Source organism: Meriones unguiculatus, chromosome 2 (genome assembly GCF_030254825.1).
Source record: "Meriones unguiculatus strain TT.TT164.6M chromosome 2, Bangor_MerUng_6.1, whole genome shotgun sequence".
Taxonomy (NCBI): Eukaryota; Metazoa; Chordata; class Mammalia; order Rodentia; family Muridae; genus Meriones; species Meriones unguiculatus.
The window spans coordinates 32,685,245-32,697,867 of record NC_083350.1 but is presented as its reverse complement, the minus strand read 5'-3'; the positions used below and the strand labels follow the sequence as shown (position 1 = coordinate 32,697,867).

The window sequence follows — 12,623 nt, the reverse complement described above, 5'->3', positions numbered from 1 at the left end:
ATCATGCTCAAGCTTCTCCACTTCTCTTTCTCTCCCGTCTGTCTACCACATAATTGTACACTGATGGCACCCACTGCAGGCTGGCCACTTGGCACCTGGGGACCAGGGTGACCTCTTCCTGCAAACGGCTGTCCATGGCCTGCCTGTGCTCTGGCCCAGAGGGCAGGTCTTTGGGCATTTTTCCCAGCATGCACTGAGCGGTATGGCAGAATGCAGGTCTTCCTTCTCCAGTGCTGTGCTACCTGGATTTGACTTGATTTGAGTTGAGTTTTATATGTCCTAAACATAAAACAGCTTTGGCCACCAAGCCAGGCATTAACTTGGATGAACAAAGGACTGCCATCTTCTCTGCCCTTCTCTGACTCATACAAGAACACCACCACCAACATGGTAGCTCTTTGTCCATTGCCAGGGCTCAGGGGTGAGGGGATCACTTGTTTTTAAGGGGACTATTTAACACTAAATGCTTACAAATGGCACTTAGATGTGAAGTCAAGCTTGTTTACATTCACCTTATTTGAGACACATTGTCCTCCACAGACACCCTCTGACATGCAATATAGACTTATGATTGGTGATAAGCAAAATGCTCTCCCCGAAATGGAATCTGTCTCTGCTCAAAGCATTTAAGTTTAATCAAGATACTGTTGAAAAAAGATGACAAAATAAACTTGATAACTGGGGGCAATCCTTATTGTTCTTATTGTCATTTGTTTTGAATGTGTTTTCTGCGTGCATGTATCATATCTAGTACCAAATATGTCAGGAACAAATGTAACATGGGAAGAAATACACAGACACATAAATTTATATATGAGTTGTAGATGGATGCACAGTAAGCTCTTAAATAAATATATGTACATACATACATGCATGTGTATATAAGTATATATACATATATATGTATATATAAATACATATATACATATGTATTTTTTTTGAGACAAACTTTCTCTGTGTAATATCCCTAGCTATTCTGGACTCACTTTGTAGACTAGGCTGGCCTCAAACTCACAGAGATCTGCCTACCTCTGCCTCCTAGAGTGCTGGAATTAAAGGCGTGGGCTACCATGCCTAGCTGCTATTAACTACTTTTAATATCAGAAATCAGTGATGGGGGAGGCATCCTAGAGGAAGTTTTTTTGTATACACTTCTCTATCATTTTATATTTTCTGCTAACAAACATGTATTTGTGTTTAATGTGCATAATTAAATGAATATATGTTTTAAAATGAAAGAATGTTTTGAAGAGCACCTTTGTTACATTCATAGATCTTAACCTACAGTGTTATAATGATGGCTACGGTTTGAGTGTAGTTTCTCCTTTAAAAGTTTATGTGCTTCAACATGGTGCTCAGTGCACTTTGAAAGAAGGGGTGTAGTGGAAAGTTGTTATGTCGTTGAGGGTGTTGTCCTCCAAAGGCAATCATCACAGGGCCTAACGTTCTCATGACAAGTGTTACAAGAAACCTGCCTGGTTAACTTTAGTTGTCACCTTGACAACCTAGAAATGAACTGAGAAAGGAATCTCACTGAGGATCATCTGTTTAGGTTGACCTGTTAAATGCCTGTGGAGGCTTTTTTTGAACACTTCGCTTATTTTGAACATTCTTCCATGAGCAATAAAGAGTACAAACCCTAAGTCACCCTCTGCCCTTGACCTCTTCCTACAAGCTGCTGCTATTATAACCCCATGCCTTTCTGGTTTTATTATTGTCATAGTTCTTCAAGAATTGTGTTTTGATCCTATTCGTCCTCTTTCCATACTCTTGCTATATCTACCCTCTTTACCTCTTTATTCAATTGTGTGTTTCTTGTTTTGCTTTGTTTTGTGTTTTGATCAAAATCAATTTGTATTTCCTAACTATTCTTAGATGTGTGCCCTCACAGTGACACATGGGTGACTGTTAGGGGCTACATTCTTAAGAGAAAACAGGTCCTTCTTTTCTAAGCAGATAACAGTTGCCAACAGGTCCCCAGTTAGGGGAGTGATGATGTGAGCAACTCACTGCTCCTTGCCTGGCTTTTGTCTGGCATGGGCTTGCACAGGTGTTTGAATTTTACCATCCCCACTGTGGGTTCATATGAACAGCTGCCCTACTGTATCCAGGAGTGCTGTTTTCTTGTAGTCATCTACCACCCTGTCTCTATACTCTTTCTACCTCTTCTTCCGCAATGCTCCCTCAAACCTTGGGAGGAAAAAGTGGAGTGTATTGTTCCACTTCGGGTTGATCATTCTCCATTGTCTTAGTCTCTGAATGTTCACCAGTTATAGATCTCTGTGCTACACTAATCACTGTATGTTGCAGATAGGAGCTTTTCTGCTGAGGGCTGAGAGATTCATTATCTATGGGTATAATTGTAAGCCCATTCAGTAAAATAATAGAAATATATTCTCCCCCTAGGGCCTAGGACCTGTCAAGGTACAGGTTTCATGACCCAATAATGGTGCTAAGCATAGGTTTTAAATTGTGGAGTGAGACTTAAGTCCAATCAGAAGGTGGTTGGTGACTCCCATGGTGTTCATGGTGCTATTGCACTGGTAAGCATGTCTTGTCAGGTTAGTCATTATGATGGCTTCTAGGGTTCACAGCTAGGTAATACTAATGATTACTTTTCTTCTCTGATGACGTGCATAGCACCTTTTAGGACAAAGAAAGCTAGACAGTTGGGATGAAGATTCCGTCCAGGTCAGTACAAATTCGATTTCTTCTTATTCTATGATTCAAGTAAGTGGGGCCTTCAGGAATAGGTTCTTAAGGGCTGTGTCTTTCAGTCTCTAAAACTCTAAGCTACATAGCTTTTCTTTGTAAAAATTAGTCCACCACAGGCACTTTGTTGTACTAATGCCAAGAGATTATAATCAGTTCTTTAAGCTATGCACAGCAGATTAAAGGCAGTTGAAAACTGACACACTTCTTATGAAAAAGTGGACTCTTCTCCTCTTACTAAACTGGCTGTCCCATGAATGTCACTCTCTCCCTCTCTCCCACTCTCTCTCATCATTAAAAGGATTGTTAGCTTCTTTTTTTGTCCTATGGAGCCCTGAGTTACTATGTGAGAAAACACACACACACACACACACACACACATTTATATATGTGTGTGTGTGTGTGTGTGTGTGTGTGTGTATTGACACACTGTCAAAAGTTCAAGTCACTTAAAGAGCCTGAGAGAGCACGTTACCACATAATAAAAAAAGAAAAGAAAAACAAATCTCACAAAAGAATTAGGTTGGAGAGGGAAGAAATAGACATATATTCTCTTGGGAATTACAATACATTTCCATAGACAAATCACACAACCTGACATTGCAGACCCACAAAATCGTGCGAAGAAGAAAAATGGTTTTTCAAGTCTGTGAGGTTGAAGTTAACTTGATATATAGTTATAGATATCCAAAATCATGTGTTTATGAGCAAATGTACCTTTCTCATTTTCTTAGTTATATTTTTCAGTTTTCCATAATAATCATGACAATTCTTGGGTATAAAAGCATATTAGAAACTAGGAAAATTATTTTTGGTTTAAGTGAAAAATTGAGAGAAAGATGGAGTCATGTCCAGCAGAAATACACTCCACAAAAACAAGCAATAAATTTGTAAGTGTACCCTTATGTCTGTGAATGGGACCCTCTACTACAGAAGCCATTTGAACTCAAGGACTAAGATTTATGCAAGTGGAAACTTCTAGAACTAATCATCAGCAACTCTCTCTTCTCTGGGGACATGCTGAATGTCAGAGAATCTGAGTATCTGCTTAAGGACAGCAAAGCCACGAAGGCTTTTAGTAGAGCAATAAAAACTGGATAAAAAAGCTGAAAGCTTGGAGGACCACTATATAAGATTGCTCTTCTAGCATTTAGTCAAATGCTGAAATTGAGTAGGACTGGGGGTGGGGGTAGAGTCAAACTAAAAAAGTTCAGAAAACAGATCATTTTTTGCACTCTCCTGGTGTGTATGTGTGTGTGAGAAAGAGAGAGAGACAGAGACAGAGACAGAGACAGAGAGACAGAGAGACCTACCAAAGTAAAGAAACTCTTAGTCTTTTGGAGATCATAGCTGAAGTATTTAATAAACCTTTCTCCTGGAGAACTTTGCCCATTCTAAGCACAGGACAGGATTTTAAAACTTAAACAAACAAACAAACAACAACAACAAAACCCCAGAAATTACAGGACACATTAGTGGTCTGAACAGAGTTAAACCACAGCTGTGTGGCTAATTCTTCCAGAGAGAGGGTCATGAAACTCCGGAGGATGAAGTGTTGACACATACAAGGAACATCAGAAAGCAACAAGATTCAAAAGGCCCTTCCTAAAGTTACACAGCCATAAATAGTCACTGGAAGAAGAGTGTCACCCATGGGGCTGCCTGAGCCTTGAGCAGGAATTCAGCTTTTACCAGTTACCATCCACCCTGGGTAGACTTTTGGTGATTCAGCAGCCTTTAAGTCAACCCAGATCCCATAAGTAACTCCTTTCCTATATACCTTTAAGTAAGTTCAATGAGCTCATTGGTTCACTGTAAAAGTAACTCTTTACAAAATTATTTATTTATTTATTTACTTACTTACTTATTGTGTCTATGAGTTCTCAGTCTGCATGTATACCTGTATGCCAGAAGAGGGTATCAGATCACATTATAGATAGTTGTGAGCCACTATGTCATTGCCAGGAATTGAACTCTGGAAGAACAGACAGTACTCTTAACTGAACCAAAAATAACTTTTATTTGCCCTTTGCAATTGTCATCTTGGAGGCTTACTGCTGAACGAGATCACATTCTCTAGTTCTTTCTGACCTCTGGCTAGCTGGTTCAACTCAGCTGTTTTGGTTCAAACTCTTCCCCAAGCTGACTTATTCAATCTGGCTTCTTTCAGCTTCTCACTGAAGTACTCTGCTTGGCCTCAAACTAACTCTGGAAATTTGTTCTAATCTGCTGGCTCCTTCTCATTCTCTGGTTGCAACCTGCCTCTGAATTGAACTGACCGAACTCAACTCAATGAACAAACTCAAGAAACTCACGAACAAACTCACTGAACTCAACTGAACTGCACTGAACTGCCAGAACTGACTGACTGCACTAACTCAAGTGAACTCAATGCACCAGTCTGTACTGTACTGGTCTATACTAAAATCAACTTTATTATACTGTCTTCTCTAATGAAATTTCTACTATATTCTACTGTATACCTTCTCTTCTTTCTCTCTCTACTCTACCCTACTCTACTGTATTGTCTTCTCTACTGTCTCTCTACTGTACCCTAGTCTCAGCTTTACTGTACTTCTCTTTCCTTATGTTCTCATAAGAGTTTGGGCTTATCCTATTTCTGACTCATTCTGTCAAATCTTTCTCTGATTTGTCACATTATCTGTCCTTTAATTAGATGTCACTTTCAAACATGGGTGCTTCCTTCCTTGTTTGGGAATAAAGATGTATATTAAGGGTGTCTGTATTCCAGCAAGAGGGATTAAAGGTGTGTCTTTCCAGCTGGATCACACAGAAGATATGATCAGAGCAGCCATATTGCTGGATTAAAATTCCTCTACAGTTCACCAAACTAGATTTGAATGGATTTGTTTCTTAGTCCACAAGGCCTCAACCCTACCCAAAGAACTACAGGCAACTGAGTAAAGCTGGGAGCTGGAAGAGGAACCATTAAATTGGTTAACCAGTCCCTAACAGTCAGGCCTGAGAACATACATATAAGTAATATTATATGGACTCAACAGGTTATAATTAAGATATAATACATAGATGCATACAGTAACAATAAAATTTAGAGGCCATGAATTTTAAGAAGGTCAGGGAAGTAAATATGGGAGGGGTTAGAGGGAAGAAAAGGAGAGAGAAACACTATAATCAATTTTGATCACACAGGCCTTTAATTCCAGCACTTAGGAGGCAGAGACAGACCGATCTTTGTGAGTTTGAGGCCAGCCTAGTCTACAGAGAGAGTTCCAAAACAACCAGGGATGTTGTTTCAAGACAAAGAAACCCTGTCTTGAAACCCACCCCACACACACACAAGAGGAAAGGTGCCCAATCAAGCTTTACATTTGAATTCTATCAAATAATTAGGCATAAATTTTTTTTCAAGTACTATTTGAGAGGGCTGGAGAGTTGATTCAGAGAGAAAGAGCTCTTGCTGCTTTTCCAGAGGATCCTGGTTCTGTTCCCAGAACTCACTCACTCAGTTTATAACCACCTGTAACTCCAGTTGCAGGAGAGCAAACGCCCTCTTCTGACCTCCACAGGCATCTGCAGACAGGTGGGTTTTACACACACACAGACACACACCCAGGGGCACACATGTGTACATACAAACGTTAAAGGGAAATAATTAAGGAAAGAAATTCTCCCTTCTATACGTTATGTACACACAATGCTAAACAAATAAACTTTTAAGTGAACTGAGAAATTTAATAATGGTCATTTGTCAACATTTTAAAGGGTATATAGCATTGCATGCATCTCAGAATTAATATTTGTTATGAAAAATAGGATATTCTTTGTATTAAATTTTAATTATACCATTCCATAAAATTTAGGGATTACTTGAAGTAGCTGAAACTAAGTTAAATATTAATTTCATCATTTGAAACATTTTTCTGTTTCAATTAAGTCCATTTGTAGTAAAAATAAAAAATGTGGGGGGAAGGAGTTAGTTTCTTTGAACAAAATCCTTATGAATCTATGAACTTATTGAGGCAAGCACTTTTCTCATTTTAGTTCAAGGTCAAATCCACAACCAGTTGGAGTTTGAATTTATTCACCCCTATACAGCACAGCTACTTGATGAACCTAGAAAAGGGAAAAGCCTCAGATTGAAAGAAATCCTGACCTTATGGCATTGTTTAATCATATAGCTGGGAGAATTTTCCTTTTCTCTCCCTCAGTCTTTCTGTACAGTCTGCTGGTTCAATAAAATATGAGGGTGGAAAAGTTGTTGTTTTTTTTTTCCTTGATATTAGAGAATTTATGCCTCTCAGTGGTTGTGATATCACGTCAGGTTAAACTGCAAGGGAAGCAAGCACGTGTCAAGGGGCGAGCAAACGGTGAATTTCAGACTGCTGCAGGGATGCGAATTTAAACTTCACCTAGCCAGGCCTGTGTAAAGTCATCTTGTGGGTCTGAAGGGGCTGGTGTGCTTATGAAATGCAACATGCAACAGAAGAGTGACAGATGATGCAAAGACCAGCACGAGGCACACTGCAAGCGGACAGCATAGCACACCCCTTACATGCTCCTAAGGCATCAGGAAATTCGATTACTGAGGTATGGGCCATGGTGCTGTTCTAGCTGGAGTGATCTGGAAAGCGGAGCATAGGCTGTTCACAGGTGCCTTCTATCTAAAATAAGTGTTTGCTCTATCCTGTGTGCTTGCCTTGGTAGTGAAGTTAAACCTTTTGTTCAATTCCGGGTGCGTTTTTTTTTTTTCCTCCCTTCAACACTATCAATTTATTGCTCCAAACGCTTCCAGCTGCAGAAAACCGAAGCTTTCATATTGATATGCTAATGGATGCCAGGCTTAGCAGAGTTCTCTTCCTGTGCTATGGGAAGGTACCTGGATTGTTTGTCTCTGGTAAGTCCGGCATTTGGGTGGCTTCAGGGTCAGGGAGAATTACAGAAAGGGAGAATTTGCAAGAGAATTTGCAAGGTAAGCTTTATTCTTTACGTTCATTGCCTACTTATGATATTAGCTTTTCCCCAACATTCACACATGCTGCTGAGGTATGATTCTCAGAGAAAACAAACAAAACACAACAGAAATGTGTGAGTGTGTGTGTGTGTGTGTGTGTGTGTGCAGCTATAGAAACCCTGCTGTCACTTTTGCAGAATACTTGTAAAAACCGCTTTATAAACAAAATTTCTTCAGAATAAGAACTCTGATTTATAATTAATTTATCTCGTCTCTTAAATTTCTCTCTACATTGTCTTTTACTTACATCAAAACTTATTCTCCACTGGTCTCATTGGAGAATATGGACCGAGGGGTCATAACCACAAATAGGTTTCAGGCGCTTAACGCAAGCACTTGTCTAACCCCCTCCAAAATGTCTCAAAGTAGCTGATAGATTTCTGAGATACCACAGTGAGTGAACTGCATCATTTAACAATCATTTCCTGCTGATACATAAAGTTTAAAATAAGGATCAATTAAGCATCTTAAATTCAATATGAGCAAGTTGATTAAAATGACTCCTCAAGAGCAAGAGAAAAGCAGAACAACAACAACAACAAAAAAGATAGATATATAAAGCACTGCATATTGTATAATGCCACTGAGGCAATCTGAGGGATAGCCCATTATCTAGAAATTGGCTCTTTGCCTTCCACATCTCTCCTTTGAGAAATTTCATCAGGCGCTTACTGGTGAAGGGGGAGACAAACAGGGCCAGTTTAAATGATGTTCAGCTCAAATGTAGTGCCTTCTGATCTGTCCTTAAAGTGACCTCCCAGAAAAAAAAAAACTACTTAGCATCTTATGAATATGCGTAATGGAGTGTCCAGGTGCTTAAGAGTATGGGATGTACATTCCTCTCTTGTGCAAATCATTTCATTCTAAAGCAGTCCATATGTCAATCAAGACAAGGATCTATCCCATTCGCATTCTAGGGACTGGTTCTTCCCTTCACCTAGAGAAAGTAATGGGAGTTCACTCATAAAAGAACCTACCAACGCCCCCACCAAACAACAACAACAATCCTCAAGGCTTTTGAACCACAGGCTTCCTGGTCCTCTGGTCCCATTCTGTGGCATGCACACGATGCTTTGGTTCTCACTGTCAGTAGATCTATACTTTCAGCATGACCACTGTTGTGTGTGCTGTGACACGTTTACATCCTTCAGTGTTTTGAAAACATCAAAGCATTCATTCACCCAGCAATACCAACGATTTGTGATCTAATAGGAGACCTACAAAATGCAAGTTTAAAATTCCTTGTCCAAGGATGTGCAGCCAAGGGAACACTCCCCCATTGCTGGTGAAAGTGTATACTTGGACAACCACGCTGGAAATTAATCTGGAGGTTTCTCGGAAAATTGAGAATAGCTATACCACTCCTGGGCATAGACAAAGATATCATGCAATCTGAAGGCAAATGGATGGAACTAGGAAAGGTCATCTTGAGTGAGGTAACCCAGATCCAGAAAGACACCCATGGTCTGTATTTACTTAGCCATAAAGTACAGCTATCCATACTACAATCCACAGACCCAAAGAAACTGAGATGCTTGAATCTCACTCAGAAAAGGAAATTAAATAGACATCTACAGTAGATGCAGGGAGGGATGTGGGTGGCGAGGAGTGGGGTTCAGATGTGTGGGGGTCCAGAACAGACAATAGAACTTGATGGGGGCAGTCATCTCTGGGATTGGAGAGGCTCCCTGGAGTCTATAGGGGTAACCTTAGCAGAGACGTCTAGCAGGGGATATGGAGTCTGCGCTCATTACCTCCTGTGCCCAGGTGGGGCTTCCAGTGGAGGGAGAGGGACACCAACCCACCCATGAAAGCTCCTACCCAAAATTTGTCTTGCCTACAAAAAGTATAGGGATTAAGATGGAGCAGGGATTGGGGGAATGGCAACCCAAAGGCTGGCACAACTTGACAGCCAACCCCTGACACTATTAATGATACTCTGCTACGCTTGCAGACAGGAGCCAGGCCTAGCCTAGTCTTCTGAAAGGCTTCATCCAGCAGCTGATGGAAACAGATGCACAGACCCACAGCTACACAATAGGCAGAGCTCAGGGAGATTTGTGAAAGAATGGAAGGAAGGATTGAGGGAGCCAGAGGGGTCAAGAACACCACAAGAAGACCTACACAGTCAGCTAACCTGGGGGCTCACAGAGACTGAACCACCAACCAAAGAGCAGGCATGGGCTGCACCTAGACACCCTACACATATGTAGCAGATGTGCAGCTTGGTTTTCCTGTGGGTCTCCTAACAGTTGGAGCAGGGGCTGTCTCTGACTCTGTTACCTGCCTTTGGATCCCTTTCCCTAGCTGGGCTGCCTTGTCAGGCCTCAGTGGGAGAAGATATGCTTAGTCCAGCTTGGACCTGAGGTGCCAGGATGAGTTGGTACAGCTTGGAAGCCTCCCCTTCTCTGAAAAGAAGAAAATGGGGGGGGGTTGGGAGGATGAAGACCAGAGGGTGGGACTGGGAGGAGAAGAGGGAGGGGGCTGGGATCAGGCTGTAAAGTAAGTAAGTAAGTAAATAAATAAATAAATAAATAAATGAAAAAAGAAAAGACTTCTTGGCCAACATCCTCAAAGACTGAAATAGTTAAGTATTCAGATTTATTTTGGGAATTTCAAGATATAATACAATACAGATGTCAGATATAAACACCAGAGAGCTCTGGGGTGATATTTATTATGTTTTATTTTCACAATAAATATAGTAACATTTGCAGAAATTTTGATTTACAAATGTAAAAAGGATGGGAAATGCCCTCACGAGCATTCTGATCGTATTTTTCCAAAAAAAAAATAAGTTTGCAACAGTTGTAGATGTTTTTTTGATTTAGAACTCAAAAGCAAAGGAAATTTGACTGTAAATGTTTCACTTTCAGTCTTAGACTAGGATGATGGACAGTTGCTTCTGAGGCATTTTCTCTAGCAAAAGTTCCGGGCTTGTTTCCATTTGGGGAGGATGCAGTAAAGACAGACATGAGTCGTCTGTCTCCTGGGACACCAGATATGCCACCCTAGATGCCTCTCACGACTGCTTTTCAGAGAAACTGCAGGCAGAATCGAGGCTGAAAGGCTGTCTTTTCCCAAATGAAATTTACAAGTGTAATGGACATCTACTGAAGCAGATGCAAACAGACTTCATTGTCCTGCCGTTTCCCTTCTAACTAGGAAAGATCCTTTCGGATGAAGATGGAATGGGGGCTCTAGTACCTTGCCCAGCTAGGGATTACCACAGACTTTTAACTGTCAGCTGTGCACATGCCCCCTTCAGCCTTCCCTCTGCTGCAGCGGCCTCCCTTTCTCCCACAAACCATAGCCCCTAACCCTTTCTTCAGCTCTGCGTGGCCTGCAACCTCTGTGACTTCATATTTGCAGCTTACCTCCTGTTTTTGCAAATGTTAATATATTTCCGTATTTTGTCTCCATTAAGCTAGGTGTTTTTGGTTTACTTCATAAACAAAAATTATCTCAGCTTCAGGAGGGAAGGGGGGTGGTTATTTTAACGATTCTGTACCTCTTAGTCACAGTCCTAGACCCATTCACTTGATGATGCTCAAGCCGAAGGCTGGGAGCCAGCTCCCACCTGCTGCCCCTTTCTGATCAGGCCCTTAGGAAGAGCAACTCTGAACTGAGCTCAGATCCCACCACTGGCTTGCTCCCCTCTCCCTCCACACTCATTGCCTTGAGATCCTGCCTCTTCACATCTAGCTGTGTTTGCTCTTCCCAGCTGTCTGCCTGCATCAGCTCTTAAGTGTTTGTCCCCGGGCACAGAAACTTGTGAAGAGAATTTGAGAGTTGCTCAAGCTCCCTTCCTTTCAACCTTCTATTTAGCAGTTATTCCAGTTCATCTGATTAACAGTGTGGTTACGGTTTTCAGGCTTCCTGCGGGTCTTCTGCCCTGCATTCCTAAATTCCTTCTTGATGATTCTGCTTGGATAACGCACTCTCATTTCCAACCAAATCCAAACTCTTAAAAATTGGCTTCCCTCCAGTCTTCTCTCTTCCACAGCCAAGTAGGCTCAAAACCCTGGAGGCATCGGATGACTCTGATACTTAATTTGCCGCTGGTTAGCAGGGGCTGTGAGCAAGGCCTGCCAGCTCTTCACCCAGAGCGACACACCTCCTTTCTCTTCCAGCCAGTTCTGAAAACACAGCCTTCTCGCCTCATCCCTGATGGACTGCGGTGCTCCTAACTGACTGAAGAGTCAATAGTTCCTTAGCCTGTATGTGCCAAGGCAGACACAGCAGAGGAGGAAGACTTTACCAAAGCATCTTCTGCAGCTATCCTAGCTGCACTTACAGAGCACAGTGCTGGCAAGAGCTAGGAAAAGCTTCTCATTGCAGAGTCACTATTACAAATCCTCATTTGTTTTTCCACTTCTGTCTTTCTGTCCCACACTATTACTTTTCTATAGATACTACTTTATTCATTGCTCCTAGTTCAAGGCACTAACCTGTCAGTGCAGCCCACCCCCCACCCCCCACCCCCGTGCCTCTCATGGTTTCATTTGCCTGAGATGTGACTTCATTCATTCAAAGTCTAGCTCATTTGTCTAGGAAGGTATGACCTTGGGCCACACTAATCACAGAATAGACTTTAGAGCATTCTCAAATATCTGCTCTTCCATTTTCCTTCCATAAGAACAATTAAATTGAATATGCATGAGGTTAGTTATTTCTACAGAGCTGGCTCTGCGCTCTGAGTTTCTACATAGCAAACCACAGCCAAATTTCATATACAAACTGAAACTGAATTTAGGTGTATCTGTTGTGTAATAAATATCCAGTTTTTACTCAGAGGATTCCAGCTGACCAGCTCATGCACAAATTAAGCAAGCACTAACTGCAACCAGTGGTGTGGTTTTTCTGCTTTGCTCCCATGTGCAGTACATAGAGGCTTTCTTGCTAACGTAGCTAGGTA

At 41.4% G+C, this 12,623-nt stretch overlaps 1 non-coding gene across 1 annotated transcript; it reads right to left on the bottom strand.

Annotated features, from left to right (window-relative positions):
* Nucleotides 1-270: 270 nt before the first annotated feature.
* Nucleotides 271-416, bottom strand: LOC132652610 (small nucleolar RNA SNORA48). Its single transcript, XR_009590205.1, has one exon. It is a non-coding gene; the product is annotated as a small nucleolar RNA SNORA48 (small nucleolar RNA).
* Nucleotides 417-12,623: the final 12,207 nt, after the last annotated feature.